Here is a 19,923-nt window from a genome sequence, read left to right as displayed (position 1 = left end):
CATTCACACACCATTTCCACAAGTAACACGTTACCAGCGTGTCTTTCCATCGTTTTAGGGGTCTGTCAGTTTTTCACAGCACTTGATCTGAATGATATGTCTTTTCCTATGTCAAGTGGAACTGTTTTTTCTCTAGGCATGCACTTGAGAAAGAAGCTTCCTATGGTATAAATACAAGGAGAGACATAGCTGTATTCCTCCACATAGATTATTTACAAGGAAAACGTTACCTTGAGTAGTCGAAATATATGAACTAGTATTTTTTGTGTGTAATGCCCCATTTCTTGCCCATTTTTTATCACCATGATGGCAATTGTATGAATTAAGAAGTTGCAGAATAGTTTACGAGTTAACTGAAGTAATAAAATTATTTTGGTTGTCCTGATGTCATTTGTAACATCACTGGGGTCTTTGTTGTAAAAAGGATTCTGCTGTAACAGAAATCATTGCTTTGCTGGAACGACTGGCTGATGAAGTGGTTCTTTTCATTTTGTACTTTTCTAACTATTAAGTGCAAATATCCTGAAATATTTACTACTGGATTATCTGTTTGATGTGTGCTTAATAATGGAAGAGAATGATACAAGACAGTGTGGCACACAGTACTAGTTCAGTTTTTCTCTGAAGAAGAGCCACTCCTGATTGCCTGAAAATAGGACTTTACTAATAAATATTCCAATACTTCTTCTCTGTGAGCCTTTTTTTTTTTCTTGATTGCAATTATGACAGAAATATCAGATAGCTGCTACTTTACTCACTGGGAGTTTGGTATTTCTATAAGAGCAATTCCATCGCCTGGACTGGAACTATTCATGAGAGTAAAGCTTATTCAAGTCAGTTTTCAAGGATCAGATCATATGTGGATGCTAAACTGAGTTGGATGTTAATGATTTTATCTGGCAGAGTGACTAATAGTCTAGCTGAAGTCACACTGAGCTGCTATGGCTGAACCTTCTGAAATAATAAAGGTCATGCTGGCTCCTCAATTATAACCTATTTGTTGAAATTTATAACTCTGCTTGAAAAAGTTAATAGCAAGCCTAAGCCTGCTATTCTAGTTAGATTTTCTCTCGTAAGTCATTCTGAATAACAAAATTACATACTTGAGTTATAATGGTGGGGAATAAATATACAAAGTGTCTGAGTTTCATAAATGTATGTCTAAAAATAATAGGTTATGTGAAGTTGTTGTCAGTTTAAAATCCAATTTGCTAGGAACATAGAAGACCATGCAGAAGAAAAGACCCATCTCTATGGCATGGCTGAAGCAGAGCAGTGTTGATTTGCATCCGCTGAATAGCTGACTGAATACGTGTAAATGGGGTGTATCATCAAAAGTGGGAAGACAACTTTGTCACAGATGCTTTGAAATTTCTTTAAATACTCGTTCAAGTTGGGCTTATGCCCAGTTTTGGGTTAAGGATTTTCCATGTGACTTTCCAGTTAGAAGATTTAATTGGCTCGAGTACTGTAAACAAATGATTTTTATTAAGTTCAAATCACAACCTGGGTACTTTTTGTCATCTTATTATGCATTCTTGTAGATGTTTGGGTGCTGTTAGAACTATGATTATAATTACAGAGTGCAAATGGACCTGCTTTCTGGAAAATAAATCCATAATCTAGTCTAATCTAGATTTATTTAGTCTCTCTCTCTCTCAGTGACATACTTTTTATTGTAACTAAATCCCCTGTAGGGCCAAATCTACTTCTTTTGCACTGAATTGTATTCCTTTCCTACTTCACTTAGGCTGCTTGTATATTATGTATATGTATGTATGTATAAAATTGTTTGAAAGACTCAGAAGGCTTTTGCTCGTGTTTTTGTAGTTGTTGTTTTATGGGGTTTTTTTTTAGCAAAACTACATTAGGGAAACTACCAGAGATAATCCGAGATAGTGTTGCCATGACCCCAAAACTTGCTTGGAGAATAGTTTTGTTGCGGTAAAACCCAACCATTTAAAACATACTGGGATGCCTCCAGGTTATATACCAACTCCAGTATTTAATATACTTATAAATTAGTAGGAAAGAGAGGAGGAAGAAGTGAAAATTTGCTGAAGACATGAACTGATATGTGTTGGACAGAACGAGAAAGGACTTGTTATATTACTTTAGGGAGACCTGACTCAGCCAGCTGATTTGCCAAAATGTCAACAAATGTCATTCAGTTATCATAAACAGAAGCCTCGTGTCTCCTGAAAATGCTAAGATTACCTGCCAGATTTCACATTACACTGGCTGGTGAGATTGGTAATGTTCACAGCTCAGGAAAGACCTCTGCTGTTTGACTGAACTTGCAAACCAGATATTAAGAATTGTACTGTAGTTCCTGTGTGTTAGGATTCCTTCAGAGAATTTAGTGAAATACGGTAATATTGCTTATCTCCTCTCAAAAAATATTACAGAAAGCTCTGAGATGAGAAAGGAGAAAAAGTACAGTCAATCTGTAAAGAGTCTCAAGAGTTTTGGCTGTTTACCTTAAAGAGGTTGAAACAAAAATATGGAAAGTACTGACACATATTGTTCAGGCAGGTAGAGAGTTTTTCTAGTTTTTACTCTGTCATAAGAGAAAAACAGTTAGTCAAAGAAGTAGAAAAGCCATCCATTAAAGACTGATAGAAAAACAAATAATTTTTAAGAAAACACGTAATTTATTCTTGAGATGAAAATTTCAAGGGATTGTAATAGATAGCAGTGACAAGATCTAAAATTGTAATAAGTTGGAAAAATATTAGAATATTAAACTTCATTATGCAGAATTCAAATTAGCCCCTATTAGGAGGCATCTTCTTGAGGGTTTCTTATGCTTCCCTCCATAACATATGCCCATCTTCAGAAAGAGGATAGAAGTGTGTCCTGATCCAATCTTATTTTTCTGAAATTCTCACAGTTGGTTTTCAGGGTAAATAATTATGGGCATAACTGCTCTCCAATCTAAATCAAATATTCGTATTTGTCCCATGGGAAATATTTTGCAGCATCTGATTTGATTTTGCAAATACAGTTCACAGGGGAAGAAACACATGTAAGATGCAGTTAGGTTGTAGAATCATACTCTGATGCAGCTACGTCAGTAACAGGGCTCAATATTTGTGAAAACCTCATTATCAGTAAGAGGCATATTAAATTATTTTAAATATTTTTTTCAGTTAGCAAATAATCAAAGAATTTAATTAAAAAAATCTCTGAAAACAACACCACAAAATTTGCAGGTCCCAGTGTTGTATGGAGATCAAGCTATTGTTAGAGCTGCATTAACACTACAGTTTTCTTCCATGAAGGTTAAATGAATTTTCATGATTTCTGCCTCTTGAAAGCCTGCGACTTCAGTTGAAGAGCAGAGGCAAGTTTGAAGGTGAACAACCGTATTTTAAGTTTCCATTTCACACCATTGTCAGTAGGAGTTAGTTTTCTAAATATTTTTAGAAGTATAGTTCCCTAGGAGCTTTTCTGCACTTGAGAAATACAAGTGTCACTAAACTCTTGAACTGTCTTCCTGATCAGTATGGAAGACTTGTCTATTTTAATGATTGTAGCAATTGGCAGGGTGCTTGTTTCCACAGGAAATGTGCACAGCTATCACCTTTGCCAAACATTCATTTTGCTCTACATTAACTAGGTCTATGTTGTGGTGATTCAATATTACAGTCTCTCATTATGTGATTAGTATTTTAAATACGTTCACGTGGGCTTGAGCCAGCTATCCCCATTTTGCAATCTTTGCCTCTTCCTACAGAATACCTGCTTCTACTCCTTGTTTAAGATTTGGGTCTTTCTTTTAAAGCAGGGACTTTCATATATCCTTAACATGTGTTCCTAAATACAGATTTATGGACAAATCGAGATTATCTGCGTCCTGGCCTCCCACTTTTATTCACTTAGATTCTTTATGTGCTTACAGATGTTTCTCTCCCTGCAGAAAGAATATTAAGAGAAAAGTATATACTTTTAACTCCTTTAAGTTCTGTTTACTAGAAATTGACCAGTATCTGTGGTTCATGGCTTGTGAACATACATTTCTCTGAGACTTTGACCTTGTGAATAATCCCAGGTTGTTCCAGTGATAAGTTTTAAGTGACATGATGTTTAGGTGAAACAAAAAGATTGTGGTCAGTAACTGAAGTTCTGTGGCTCTGCTTCTCCCTGCTACTTTAAATATTAGTTTTCATATTTTTGGTGTTTCTTCATGGTTTTTTCAGCAATAACAAAATAAGCCATAATATTTTAATGCCCAGAATTTCAATGTAGTACTCATACAGCATGTAGCACATTAGGTCTTGACCTGAATATGGAATTTAAGTGCTATCACCGATAGAAGTAACATTTTGAAACACATTGGCTGAATAGCCTGAACACTGTTCAGAAAGTATAATTGTTTGAGTATGAAAATCATAGAATCATATCATAGAATGATTTGGGTAGGAAGGGACATTATAGATTATCTAATTCCAACCCCCCTGCCATGGGCAGGAGGCACCTTCCACTGGACCAGCTTGCTCAAAGCCCCATCCAGCCTGGCCTTGAACACTTTCAGGGATGAGGCATTCATAACTCCTCTGGGCAAACTGTTTCCAGTTATAGACTTTAACAGTCTTTCAAGGTAGTAGTTTAGTGTTGGTTGTTGCTAATTAAACATACGAGTACTGTAGCCTTATAAATATTAGAGTATCAGTTATACAGCTAAAGACCAACTGATCCCCAGTGTTCCTCCTTGTGATCTTCTTTTCATGTGCTGAAATTTCACAGTTGCTAAAAGCAAATCCAGTGGGGATATGAATCAGGAGAAATTTGTGCAAATACTCTTTTCTCATATTTGCATCTGAGGGAAAATTTAACTTATTTTTTGAGCTGATATGCTCCAGAAGTTCAAAGACAGAAGTAGTTTTCTCTGGGGAAAGCCATTTTCAGGCCAGCTGTAAGCAATTTATTTAGACTGATTGCTTGTTTTTTTGCTTTCCAGTACATAAATACTAAATGTAATAGGCTTATAACTAATGCAAGGCTTTCTGGTATCATTTATGTTGCCGTTTCTGAGGTCAAATGATTATGTGAGAATTTTGCTTTTCAGGTGAAAACATGGAGTAACTTCTAGATGTCTTGCTCGGGGAGAGAAACTTGGATAGCTGCCCCAGGGTCAATCTATAGGTTAATACCCCCACTACTCCTTGAAACTTAGAAAATGACTAAACATATGTGTTTTATCTCTCTTTTTTTTTTTTTTTATTTAAGCTAGACTTACGGTGTCTGAGGCCTGATTGATTTTTTAATCAGTGCTCTTCAGCTTGTCATTGGCAAATACTAACATAACTGATTGTTATACCAGCAAGAAAACCTAAGAAAACACAGTAACTCCTACAAGTGAAAGAAAACAACGGTGACGAATTGCATTGCAGATTTAAAAGTACCATAGCATATTGTTTCAAATGTCTGCTGCAAGCTAAATCTACGTGTGGCGATACATGAACCAGGGATGTTACTGGGTTATTTCCATATGACACCTCACACAAAAACTTCCAAAGCCTCATATATTAGTAGTCAGCATAGCTGAGAAGAACTGTCCCAAGAAACAATCTTTTAAAATATTTCAGAGATCTAATCACAAGTCTGCAGTGGATGTCCCACAATATTTCAGGGTATGTTTCTCTTTTGAAAGGAAATCCATTGACTCCTGTGGGTGTTAACTCTTTGGGTGGTCTTGCAAGACGGAATGAACTCAATCCAGCCACAGGAGTACACATGCTGAATGCTGAGCAGCTGCAATGATACCACATGAATATTTAAAGAAAAAGGGAGATTGAAATATAACCAGCCTTTCAGGAGCTTCTTTTTCAAGACAATTCCAATAGAGAAGAAACAGGGTTCTTTGATTTTTGAAAAGTGATAAGAATTTTTTGGTCAATACCAAGTAGAAAACTGGTTTCTGTTACAATATAGAACTTGATTAATCACAAACTTTCTAAGTTTTAAATTTCTTGCTGGCAAGCCAAGCAAGTTGTAATTTAAACTGGTTTGCTAAACATTTTTTATTATTTAATAAATATTTAGTAAATAGTAAATGTTTAGTGAACATTTAGTATCTTTATTGTTTACTAAACAATTTTAATTGTATAGTGTTAAGTAACCACCACTTTTAACTAGGCAGATGGATAAATATTTCATATTTTGTATCTAGTTTTCATAGTGAAGAAACTAGAAATTGCCACCTACAAAATGGCCCCTCTTTTTTTGCTTCTTTGCTATTTAAACAAATTAATTAGTTGCTTTCGACTTTTTTTTCAATGCAATTCACATCATCTTTAGTATGCCATTTATGCAAAACAGTCCACGGGACAGCATTTAGGAATCTGTTGGCTTCCAGCATTCATTTTATACCCTTAACAAATAACATCATTGAATGTTGCTATATTATAATATACCACTGAAGCCTCATCATGAAAACCTACTACTAAAGCTAGTTGTACAACTTTGCAAAGTCAGGGCCCATGTTAAGAGTTTTGAAGAGTGTTACCTGGCATTTGAGAATCCTTTCACTGGAAAACTGTATTTTTTTAAAAATAGAAATGTGAACGTGTTCACTAATCAACTTGTTGAATCCATAATAATGGATTGTTGCTAAAAACACATGCTACTCTGAATTGATATGGAATAATGAGGGAGCAAGCTAATTTGTGAAAAAATAATTTGGAAACTATCAAGAATTATGAACAAGTGCTCATTTTTGGAACTATCTGTATTGGAGACCCTTCATCAGGGTAGTTACTGTAATAGTTCTGGAGTGTACTGTGTGCTGTATATTTGCAACTTTAATTAAATTTCTTTAACAAAAGCAATTAATTGCATGAGATAACGGCATTGGAATCAGACTACAGAGTCTGTGTTAGTTTACTGTAATATCAGATACTGTTGTGTAACTGGAGTGTTACTGAAACACAAAGCCACAAAAGGACAAAGACTCTTGGTCCAAGATGTTTGTCCCTTTTAAAATTGCTTAATGTGTTGCCAGCAGTGCTCATTAGCCTAATAGCTAATTTTATTAGATTCTGTCTCATGTCAGGGCTTTCTTCAAGGTGAATTTTTGTGCCCTAATCTTTCTTCAGTGTAATGAGGTGTTTGTGTTTCATATTCCTCGTATAAATTGCTGATAAGTGCCGACATCTACTTGAGATCAAATAAGCCTCAAGAGGAAGAGAGGGATTGCAGTCTGGTGTAGTGGAAGGGGTACTCTGCCAATGACAGGGAGTTGGAACTAGATGATCTTTAAGGTCCCTTCCAAGCAACGCCATTCTATGATTCTTTAGAAAAGTTACTTAAAGGCCACTGTAGCCCTTTGGCAAGTGCCCTTCTCTGCAACACAAGGGTGTAGTTCTGTCCCTCTTTATGTTTTGGAAGCTGGAGCCATAGGTTTTCCTCTGTTGCTAGTGAATGATGACTACTCTGAGAACAGTAATACAATGAGCATTTATGTTCATAGAAAGAAACTTATCTGCAAATTGTGGTTCCTGCCTGGGGAATAGCTTGCCTTCATACGATACATCTCATTGTAGAAACCACTTCCCTGAGAATTTTTGATTCTCTGATTATCTTCACTAGGCACATGTTCTTTCATTCCTCAGCACATCCTTGGAAGAAAAAAAATGCTGTGATTGCATGGAAGGCCACAGAGAAATATTTGCTTTATGAACAGTCTGTGAAATATTCCTTGGATGAGAGGGATTCAGAAGCAATATTCCCTGATAAAATTTTCTTTAAACCTTGAGAAGCTAGTTCTGCACTCAGCTCCCCTTATAAAAAAATGCCTCCAAATGGTTTCAGACACCTCTCTTTTTCTCTGAAACTCGAGGGCCTCAAGAGTTCTCTGGAAATCAAGGTTCATTTTTTTTTTACAAAATATGCCTTATTTTGTTTCCTGTCATTTTGTTTCCATGAGTGTGTCTGACCAATATAAGAATTTGTCTGTTTTCTGAGAAAAGCTATTTCAGTAGTGTAGGAATTTAGGTGGCCTCAAATTTAGAAAAATAACAATATAACACAGCCAATGGGATGTGTTAACTCAGCAAGCCAATCACGTGAGGCAAGGAAATTTGAATATTTGAGCTTCTCCAGGACAAGGGAATGTAACTGGCTGCTAGGGGATTAATAGGACCTTAATCTTGCATGTAACTGGCTTCTGTGAAATAATTAGTGAAGAGAAGCTCTGTATCTAAAGGAAGTAACTACATTTTCAGTTTCGAACACTGGTGCGAAGTCCTGCCATTCTTACTGCAGTATAAATAATGTGGTATAGCTGATCAGTGGGTTTTCTTTTCTTCCTTGGCTTTTACATCAGAAATACCACAGATTTGATGCTTTTCCTCACTATCTCCACATCAGCTAAGGTACCAAAGTAGCATGGAAGTTGAGCTTGTTGTCCACTGTACAAGTTGAGTAGGCCAAGTCATTCCACTCTTAAGCTCAGTGACGGTTGTGCTGTTTGTAGCCCTATGGCAGCCTGGGGGCTCTACCTCATCCAGGGTATCTTGCTTTGTCTTTGCCAGATCCATGCACTTTGTGTGAACAGAGTACAGGTTTGTGCTCAGGTGGGAAGTGAAGCAAGGACCTGCTCCTTCAGAGTTGACATGCTTGTAAGGATGGTGATGGTGTTTTCATGATCATGTCCTGAAAGCCTGGAGTTGGCTTTGCTTTTTCAAACAGTAACTTTTATCCAGACAATGTGGTTTATTGGGTGTTCAGCAGGGACTATCTGCCTGCAAATTTTTGCCCTAGCTGAAATCGTTGGTGCCAGGATTAACATCAACGATGCAGTGTTTGCACCGTGAAACAGGAAATACAACTTCATGGCTTTATGATTTTGTTGTCTCTCCTGCTCACTTTATGCAATGTGTCTTTGAAACTTTAGTCTGATTTAATTAAATATGCAGCGGTTTGTTTTGGACAAGCTAACATGGTAATAGTCTTATGGTAATCATGTTTAATTTTTTCAGCTTAGACACTAGATACCGCTTATGGTTTTGGTTAGCACTTTCCATGGAACAGAAATTAATAACAGAAAACATATTGTTCCTTGTACTTCTGCTAAAGTGATTTTTTTGCTGTGCAGCACTTAGTTTTCCACTGGCCTGGTAACCTCTCAGTTGAGGATCATTCTTCAGCAATTGTTTCCTTCAGAAACAAGATGTTTAAAATGTAAAGAAATATGTTTAGATTTGATTTTCGGAGGCTATTTAAAGAGAAGAAATGGCAAAATAATGTAAAGTGGAAAAAGGCAGTCAAGAAACAAAACCCTTAAGAGTCAGTAGAGCCATGGAAAATGTCTATAATCAAAGACCTCTTAAATGACTGCATTCCCACAGTTGTTGGCTTGTAAGACTTAAGATGATCCTCTTAGATGCAATTCCAGTGTGGAATTGCATCTTTGGTTCAGTTCATAAAATTACTTCACAATCTTTGGGAATTATTTCATATACAACTTATTTAATAAATTACTTCTTTATTTTCTTTTCTTGTTTCAAAGAAAGAAAACTTCCTTTGAAACTTTATACCTTAGTAATGTGTAGTTCAATATCTGTAGGAAATTATTTGTCTTTTGCAGATAGTGATTTCAAGAAGTAGAATGCTGTATATGTGTTCTGACTTCATACAGGATGAGAAGTAGTTTTGTGTTTTATAACATTTTTCCCAATGGAAACAAAAATGGGAGTAAATCATAGAAGAATGGATGAGTAATTTCTTCGTAGAGAAATGCACGAAGAAGAAGCACGTCTTGAATCTTGTTCTGGAAACAGTACTTTGTGCCTCCTCTTGTTGGCATCTGCATGGTATAAGTTGGATCTCGGTGGAAATCATTCTGGCAAAGAATATTAGGCATTCTGTATTTACTTCTACAAAACAGAAACATTTTTGCATAGCATCTTTATAGGAATCTTTGCTATAAATATTACTTTAAAAGAACACGTGTGTCAAACAGTGTTCTATTTCTACATGTCAAATTCTTTTACATCCTACAATAATACTTCTTTAAAAGCACAATATCTCTTGTCTATATAATAAAAATACACTGGAAGTGGGACTGATACCAGAATCTTTAGAGTGTAAGGCTAGACTCTCTTATGATTCCCTCAGTACTTTTTGTTTCTTGATGATCTTACTGAACAAAGGAAGCTGGGAAATGCACATCCAGTACAGCACTTTCGGATCGAAGTAATGTGTGATTTGGGTCTGCACTCATAATAATAAGAGAGAATTAGAAAAGCTGTTGGGAAGAATCCCTGATTCCAACCAAGCCCATGACACTTTTCTCAGTAACTTCAGTCAAGCCAGGTTTCACCCACCAGGCTTAAGTCTTTGAGTTTGCCTTTTAAGCAGGCTTCCTGCTTTGTATACTGAACATTTGTTCCTAAGGCAACTGCATCCAATTACACCTACCCATACATGGTCTTTATTATATGTTTCTGAGCACTATCGAGGAGCTCTATTTAAATCATAGAATAATTATTTCTTTTAATAGATGTGCAATTTTAAATTTCTTTCATCTTAAACTTGGTGCTTAGTACTTAATAGCTTGTCCCAACATGGGTAGAAAGCATCTACAGAAATTGAGAAGAGACCATTCTTTCTTCCTATTGCCTAGAAAACTGATTACCAGAGCCCAAGTGCTGAAAGGAGAATGACTATATATACAATTATTTACAGTTTTAGATTAGGAGTTAAGGATTGAGACCTTTAGCAGGGCATGCTGTAGAAGCACCAATATAGGAGGAGAAAGTTCTCAAACAGGTCTGTTACCAGTAGAAAATTCCGTATTTTTGTAAGCTTGAACTCCCTAATTAATAATATAAATATATAAATAAAATATTGTTCATTCTTTCCACCTCCGATGAAGACAGTTTGCCTCTATTAGCTTGGGGAACACTGAATGGATCTCAGACAGAAGACTTCTAAAGCAGTAAAAGAAAGGCATTCTAGTTCATGATTTGTATAAGCTATAGCTTGGCATCCCCGACTCAGTCAGCTGAAGAATAAGAACATATAAAACCAGACCTCTTTGCGAATGTAGACAAAGGACAGTGTGCAGTGAGATGGAATTACAGTGTTCTTGGATTAATTTGAAATGGTAAAGATAACAAAATGTAGATTTAGCTTAGGGGGTTTTTTTTCTTGTTATTGTTAAACTATCCCACTACAAAGCCATACGAATTACAGGATATATCTTGGAGAAACTCCCAGGTAAAGTTTAAAACCTATCTAATGAAGCTAGTTGATTGGGCATAACCTCTTATGTCCTTATTTTCAGTATTCATGTTGGTAAAACTTTGGTAGAAGCTAAGAGGAATTTTGCCTAACTAAAACCAACAACTAATGGTGTGAAGGAATACTGCAGTCTTGAAGGGAATTGAGGATTCTGGTCTGACTCTGAAACAGGTTTGTGAAAGCTATGTCGTTTGGCAAGGTTGGACACTCATAAACCTCCAGAGAGTCCCAGAGCATGCTAGCCAAAGTATTTTTACAAACACGTATTGCTATCACAAGGCTAGAGTGTTCTGTCATATTTGAACAAGTTCTGCACTTTTCAAATGGAAGTGGATCTGGTTCCAGCCTCCACCTGAGAGCATTCCTGTTGCAACTATCTGTTGATGTAAAACTGTATAGTAAATTCCCTTCCAGCCAAGAGCATTCCTCTTGTGAACATCTAGTGAATTGCTTTGTTTCCTTCACTTTGTTTCTGTGCAGAAGGCAATTAGACAGTTTTGGATCCTCCATTTTTAAGAAAATGATCCTTATTTATGCTAGGAGAGGACAGCATGAGAGCAATGAAACTGCCTTTCTATCTGGAGCAGTTCAAAATAGGAAGAGGTAAAACAATCTCAAATATTGAGACAATTTGGATCTTGAAACACTTTTTTGGAGGGAGGTTTGTAGAACTTAGTCAGAGTTGTATGCCCATTTCTAAGAATTGTACCAGAGAAATAAGGGAGATCTAGATCAAGAGGTATAATATTAGTTAACACTTTGGATATTAACTGCTCTAGCTGAATCACTTGCATTGTAGAATAATTGGAAGATACGAAAGCATCAACACGTTGCAGAAAGGCTTCTTTCACTTGAGATGTATAGCTCTCAGTTAATGCAGTTAGTTACACTGTAATCTGCTTTGTGTAACAGCTGCCTGTTGTACTAAAAGTGATCATATGAATCTCAGCTCATTCTCCAGTTGAAGCTGGTGAATTTCTCTGACAATAACCAACCTTCCAAGTCTGGTCTTTCTTGCCTGTTTTTGTTGCTGTTGATTTATTTCTAGTAGGCTGACTTATTCTGACATCTCATAACAATGATTTCATTAGGGGTTTTTTTGTGGTAAGATTAGAGCAATTCTGAACCATTACATACTTAAAATAATATATCTCAAATAATTTTGAATTTATAAGATTTTGGCACTAACAAATGAGTTTAAACCTTATAGTAGTTCTTAGAAGGTAATGTTTCAGGCATGTCAGTGTTGAAGAAGCATTTAGACAAAACCCTTAATAATATGCACTAACTTTTGGTGAGCCCTGAGGTTGGCAGTTGGACTAGATGACCATGTTCTATTTTATTCTACTCTTCCTCTCATAATTTCTTTATGTTAATGTTACACCATTAAAATATTAAGGACCTTATCCAGTAACCAAAATAATAGATGAAAATACCCATGGGTATAATTACAGCATCATGCATCTCCTTTATATTTGAAAGATAGAGGTCTTCAGTGTTTTTTATTCAGTAAAAGAACAAGAGAGATGTATTTCCCTGGAGCTACTAAAGTTCCAAGGAAATGTCCCTGCAACTATTTGATATACAAGTTTCAAGCTTGCAAAATTACATGTGAGCAACTTAAGCTGTGCAGTAGCTGTGTGACTGAAATTATTTGTTTGCATATGTTAGTTTTGAGGATGTTAATTATTTGTATTGCCGCAAATAGTTGGTTTCAGCTGACAGTGAATGAAAATTTTTTTTGAAAATAGTAATTTAATATTCTTCACATAGTAAAATATCATTTTTGTTTGTCTATGCTAATTATAGCTATCTAGAAGATTGCATTATTGCTCTCATATATAAATTGTAAGTCGAATTTTGTGTGAATAAATCATTTTTTTGTGTAAACATAAATAATTCCATGCATTGTTGAAATACTTAAGTTCTCTTAATAATTTTGTCCATTTCAGCATTATCACTGATCTCTGTGCTTTAATTTTTTTCAACACTCTGATCTTGTCATTTTTCCAGGATGTAATATAACTCAGAGTAATTCACATGTGCTCAGCAATTAAGCTAGACACAGAGATCTGTCTATAAGGAAAAGTTCTTGTGACAGGGTTTCTTTATGGTTTATTTAATGCAAATTAAAACCTGTATAAAATATTGTTTTGATGGATGTTTGACTGATTTCAGAAAAATATATTTTTCCTGGTAATAATTCTGAGTGAGCAATTAAACATTGTAGCAACATGTTGTAAAATGAAGACTTTGATACCTTGTTTACAAGAAGCACCATTTCCTTAAGCACAAAATCCTCTTCAAACCAAATACATCACTGATTTTATTTAAATTGATTCTCTGTTGACTTCAGTGGAATAAAGTACTACTTAAGCAGCACAAGCTCGTAGAATCCAGCCTAAAACAAGTAGCTTGAAAAAGACAATAAAGGCAATTATCAGTTGTAGAGTTTGAGGAAAGCAGCATTGAATTTCCAAATATCTATCTGACAAAAAATACTAGTTCAGATGTCCTGGATCCCAAATGTGGCATGTGATGAGTAACTTTAGCTACTTTTTTTCTGGTGTTTTTGTGTTTAGTTGGTTGGTTTGGGATTTTTTGTTTGTTTTTTGTATGTTCAAAGTTAACTCTGGGTCAGGTTTTTGGAAAAAGAAAAAAATTTGTCATACACAAGTCTTACAGACTTGTAGACTATAAGAGATTTATAGTCTCTTATATAGAACACAAGTCTTCTTGTCCTATATAAGCATCACTTAAGGGACAGTAATCTTTAAGTAGCCATAGTTAACTACACTTTATTTGCAAGTGACTGTGTGTGATTTGATTGAGGAGAATGGAGGTAGAGGGGAGAGAAATTCATCTTACCTGCTGGGCAGTGAATCATGTGGGAAGCTGTACTGTTGCTTTCTGTTCTCTAGCCACTGCTGTTACTGCCGGGGTGCTAGATTTGTTCCCTTTGCATGGGAAGTGAAGAGCAAAGGAGGGTTCTGTGATGAAAATGATGCTGAAGTTTGGACAAAGACTCACATGAACATCAGGGCAAAATACACTATACAATTTTAAATTTTCTTTTTCCTTCGTAATAGACAAGTCACTTCATTGGCATGATGTACAGTTGCAAGTCCTCTCTGGATACATTAGCCAGTTGTCATATACAATAAGGCAAATATGAATCAGTCTTCCAAATTGAATTACACTGCAGTATGGTTTGGGTAGCTGTCTAATGACTAAAGCCTACCTGCTGTAGACTTTTGCAAAGAGAGGGAATTGGCAAAGGCAAGAAAAGGAGAGGTACCAGTTTTTATTCTTGCATCAAACACACCAGTTTATCAGTGTTTTAGATAATAAGTTCCAGGCTATAGCAGCCTGGAAAGCTAGAAAGAGTTGAGTTTCAATTGCCTACACTAATTTTCAAGTTCTGAATGGCTGGACAAAAGACTACGATTCTCCCTAAAGCTTCGGTGAGTCTAAGTTCAATTAACTCCAGCAAGAGTTAGATCCTCAGGGTCTCTGGCTTGGATTGATTTATCCTGACTTGGTCTTCATTTAGACTGTCTTGTCTTCATTGTCTTGGTAGTAGAGTTTCTGCAAGGTATAGCCTGGGATCTGTGACTACCTGCATGTCATTCTTCTCTGAGAAGGACTGTGTGTCCTGGTTTGGCACCGTGTCTGATCCCTATCTTGTAGGTTATTCTCTCACTTGAGGCCCTTAACTTCTTCCTTTCTGCTGTCTCTACCCCATTTACTGCTTCATCTGTCTTCTCTCAACTACTGATGAATTTTTTCCTCATCTGTTTAGGTTTCTCATTTGTCATGGTTAGGTCTCTTTCTTCTGACAGCCAGCTGCACTACTAGCTGCAGTACTAGTCATGGATAGGTAAAGATCAGATCTAAAAGAAAAAGAGATTCAGAAACACTAACAACATCCTGGGCACTGATGTGCTAAAAAGAAAAACTGCTAATATGTTCTGAATTTTCTACAGGAAACCCAAAGACATAAGGTGGCTGGTACCAAAAAGGTGGCTCTCAAAGCAGTTGGGGAAAAATGGCAAAGGGGGAGGCTGGGAAATCACAAGTTATACTAGTTATTTTTAAACATTTAAAATGAGTGAATATAGGTTTCTAAATGGAGAGGGGGTTTCGAGTTGTTTTATGAAAGAATCTGTACAGCTCCTGGGCACCAGTATGAATATTATGAATATAAAGTAGTATCTGTCCTGCAGAGTATCTGTTTGTGTATAGCGAGTCATCTCTAAGAATGAAATGTTAGTAATTTATATTGAAGTCCTCTGTCTCCTTTCAACAAGCCTTTTCTGAAGAGCTGGACAAACTGTCTGACCTCCCTTCAGAGCTCCTGCAGATGAAATGAGAAATGTCAGTTCACAAAGCAAATGTCACATAACTCACCTGAGTTCTGGTTTTGATAGTTATGATGTGCTGGACTATCATATGCATGTATGACAGGGCAATTAAAAAAATATTTTGGCAGTAACAGAGCAACAGGGATAAAATATGGAAATCTAAGGAAAACACTGAATCAATTCAGTAAATAAAAAATTGCAAAGCAAAATAAAACACAAAGTAAAACAGATTTTTATGGAAGTGTAAGAGTACGTGGGTGAGAATGCCATATGGAGCATTGGGTTGCGGGCAGCCAAATTTGCATCTGATGTGAGCTCTGTGAAAACTTGTAAGGAAATAAATAGTGTAAGAAAGACATTGAAGAATAGCAAAGACATAGGAGAAGTCATGAAAGTTTTGAACAGGTCTGAAGAGCTAGAACCAGGAAGAAAACTAGACTTCTGGTGAAAATCTAAGAAGTGTCAGGGTTTATGGTATCTTTATACATGTCTTATATTCTTATTTAAATACATTATGAGCTCAAATGTTAACACATGAACTGACTGTGCTCCCAATAAATTTTGTTAAGAGGTGAGTGCTGGCAGGGCTGTGTTGCAATTGTACTGTTTTGTTTTGTATGTAGGCAGAGAGGAAAAAGCAACTTTATCTGAAATAACCAAACTGAAAAAAACAGACAGTCTAGTGTCAGTCAGAAATTACCTTTGCATATAGCCACATAAATACTAAATGTTAAGGAGATTCTTTCTAATTAAACATTTCCTTCTCTCTATACTATATCCTAAGCATCTATAATAAACAAAAATAGTGGTCAGATCTTGGTTATGCTTTTTGGTAACCTGGTGTTGTTAAGTGGATTTACCTGACTTGGAAATTCATTGACCAGCAAACTCAGCTGTTCCTGATAAGGGACAGAGAAGAGAGACTTCTTCCATGGAAAGTAGATTTTGATGGCAGGGAAGATACAATCAGGTGATCTGAACAAACAGCAGGGTCTGCCTTTTATTTTCTACAGTCACTGTTTAGACTTGTACTGTACCAGTTCAGGACCACAAGAGCAGAGGGGATGGAGTAATATATTGGTGTGGTCTGTGCTCCTGAAGTGGTTTGTATTGGGAAGTTGTCTGAGAAAGGTACCCTTCCTTTCCACATAAACTGTTCTTGATAAATTAACACTGGAATCCACAGTTCTCTCTCCTTCCCTTTGCTTAGTGGCTGAGCCTGTCCATGTGCAATATTCCACATATCTAAATCAAGATTTTAATCCTGATGCTACAGGGCTCTGTACTTTTTCATTGATTTAAATATAAATATAATTCACGCACTTGCAAACCAAATGTGCATGTGTGCAGTGTTAGCAGCCAATGTTTTTGGGCTTTCAGCGTTACCTTGGTGAAATATGTGTCACTGAATTTAAACAGTGAAGTTTTCTCAGAACAAGTACCCCAAGAGAACTAATTCTAATAATTTAATTTGTTCGCTTGTGTATAACCCCATTAGTTTTGCACTGAATTTATCATCTCTATCACAGCTATAGATTTGTTCATGTAAGATAGTTTGCAAAAGACTTAATTTAGCCTTTTCTACAGTTGCAGCAATTAATATTGTAGTTTAACAACCAATTATTTCAACTTGCATGCAACACTGATTGAGTGGTGTTTATAGAGAAAGGGAAAAATTAGTAAGGGAGTTTGATAGAAAAGTCTACGGACTATGCTTTCTACCTGGGCAGAAGAAATAAAGCAAACCTCTTTAGGGAAGAACTGAGGGAAGGCATTAGAAAAGAAATTTGTGCTATTTTCCTATGATGAAGCCTTAATATGCTTTAGCTAAGAGTCTGTAAGCACTCACAGTGTATTAAGATCACTGGTTTGGGTACTCAGTAGAATTCAGAGCTAGATTTTTTTTTTAACGTAGAAATTGGAATGTGCATTGCGAAATTATTTCAAAATACTGGAGAAATTTTTGTGTTGATCATTATTCATAATGTTGAGCAGGTGATGGATAAAAGTATAATTTGAAATAATGTGACAATGCAGTTATAATGAGAAAGTTTGGATTTTTAAATGACTGCTTATTCAGTAAGATTTAGGATCCACAGACAGGATACTGTACCTGAAAGACATCACAATTACATTGCCAAGCCCCAAATCAGATGTACTTATTCTGTGCTGGTACACTCCTGCTGATTTAGACTTTCTAACACTATGACATAGCTTGTTACCTCTTGCAGCACTTTTTTCCAGTGAATCCTGTTACTTGAGGATAGGAATTGCTATGGTTGCTCTTAGTTATGTTCCATCTAATTGTTATTTAGCTTTCAAGAGAAAGCAAGGTTAGGCAGGTCTGAGAAGGTATTGTGAGAGAACCTCTCTAGAAAGTTATTGTCATTTTTTGTTGAGGTTTTTTGTTGTTTTGTTCCCCCCCCCAGGTTTTTTTTTCTTTTTTTTTTTTTTTTCTGATCCCTAGAAGTTAGCTGGTAAAAATAGGAGTTCACATATTTAAATTCAGGTTTTGAATGCTTTTTGGCAGCTGGTGTTTCATAGGTTCAGTTAGAGTCTTAAAATAATCCAACAGCTTGCCTATGTGTATTTAAACTTTTCCCCTAAAGATAGAATATACTGTGCCACTTATAATAAGTGATATGGAATAATAATCTTAATAGTCTTTGGCCATGTAAATAACAATGAACTTCACTGATAGGTTTTGAAATTGATTTACTTCAGAATTCTCGAGTACCTGAGAAGGTAGAACAGGATTGGATGATAACAGCAAGCTTATCATGAAATGATGTTTTGCTAAGCAGTAAAAAAAGCCTAGCTACCAAAATAACAGTGAATAAATATCAGAACATGATGTCATTCCCCCTTATGCCATGTCTCTTAGGAAACAAACTTGTCTGAAATAGAAACACAAGTAGGTGATCCAGGTAAAAGAGTATAACCTAAAATATTTCTCTATCTTAAAAATATAAAAACTATACTGATGCCTAGACATTACTATATAGTTTTGATGAAGGACAGGAAGGTGAAAAGGTAATTTTTAATTTTCAAAAGTATCAACAGAAGGTAGACTTATTTTCATCTTGGTCTCTGTCTCAAATTAAATTATGTATATTTTTTTCTGAAACCAGGAGGCCTCTTCAAAAGTATATAGTTCAATTGCATGGGCATTCATCCCCATTAAGTAAAAAGCAAACTGGTCACAAACTGTTGAAAAGTGCAAAAGATCTTTGAATGTAAAATGTAAGTAAAAATTTACTCACTCTGTTTCACGATATTGTTCTCATACAAGTTTGACTTTGTCTTTAATGGATTTCAGATTTTCAGTTTTCAAATGTATTTTGAGCCTGTTATACCTAAACCCTTTCTCCCATGCTATTTTTTTTCACATGCTGGAACCACCTCTACAAATTTTTCTCACATGCTATCTATAAAACCTATAACCTGACAACAGGAATTAATTTTGAATATTGCTCCCAACTGGTCCAGGTGTTAGGTGTATTTTGTGATTTTTGCCACTGCGTTTCCTCTCCAGTTCTGTTCTGTCTGTCCTCTTGTTATACCCTCCTTTTATCTTGGTTATTGTCGGGGAAAAGTGCTCTAAATAATAATTCTTTTACTGATACTGATGATCCCAGTTTGGCTGGATTCTGAATGTTATCACAGTGTAAATATTAATAAGTTATGCCCACTGATTGTGCAGCTGAGGGTCAATGTGTTTCTTGTCTGACATGAGGAGGCTGCACACCTGCATACCAGTCAACTGACATAAGTTGTGACATGGCTGGGAAGAAGGGACTGTGTGTGGTTTATTATTTAATGGGAACTCGATCATGGAGTCAGACAAAGCATTTGGGTTCTCCCGGTTTTGCTGGAAAAAAGACATCTGTATTAGTTGCATAAATGTTTTTCTTTTCTTTAACAGAAAAAGGTAATGAGAGAACTTTCCTGTTTATAACATCTATAAATATGAGACGGGTTGTTTGGATTTGCTGTAGAACTTTGTTAGAAAATAACCAGCAGAAGAATGCTATTCTCTTTTCACATATGCCCTGTGGGGTAGTTTTGGACCTTTACGTGCCAGCTTGGGTGACCTGTGATGATCATGTTGTGATGTGAGTGATCTCAAACCAGGCTGCAGCCTGGATCTTTCAGCTGCATGCTGCTCTACAACTTGTATCTTTTACAGATTTTTTTTTTTACATTTTGTTTCACTGACTCCAAGGTGACTAGTGTGTTCAGAAAGATTACATCGTATTAATTACCAAGAAGTATTTGACAAGTTGTGTTCTTTCTCAGGGTGAAAGTG

General features: G+C 36.0%; 1 protein-coding gene across 1 annotated transcript in view; it reads left to right on the top strand.

The window, feature by feature from the left end:
* The window catches only part of SLC35F3 (solute carrier family 35 member F3), a 172,220-nt gene that overhangs the window by 1,131 nt on the left and 151,166 nt on the right, over nt 1–19,923 (top strand). The gene's annotated exons all lie outside the window — the stretch shown is intronic.

The sequence above is a fragment of the Pseudopipra pipra genome, chromosome 3 (genome assembly GCF_036250125.1).
Source record: "Pseudopipra pipra isolate bDixPip1 chromosome 3, bDixPip1.hap1, whole genome shotgun sequence".
NCBI classification, from domain to species: domain Eukaryota; kingdom Metazoa; phylum Chordata; class Aves; order Passeriformes; family Pipridae; genus Pseudopipra; species Pseudopipra pipra.
The sequence above is the reverse complement of the archived record's forward strand: the minus strand, read 5'-3'. Positions and strand labels throughout refer to the sequence as shown.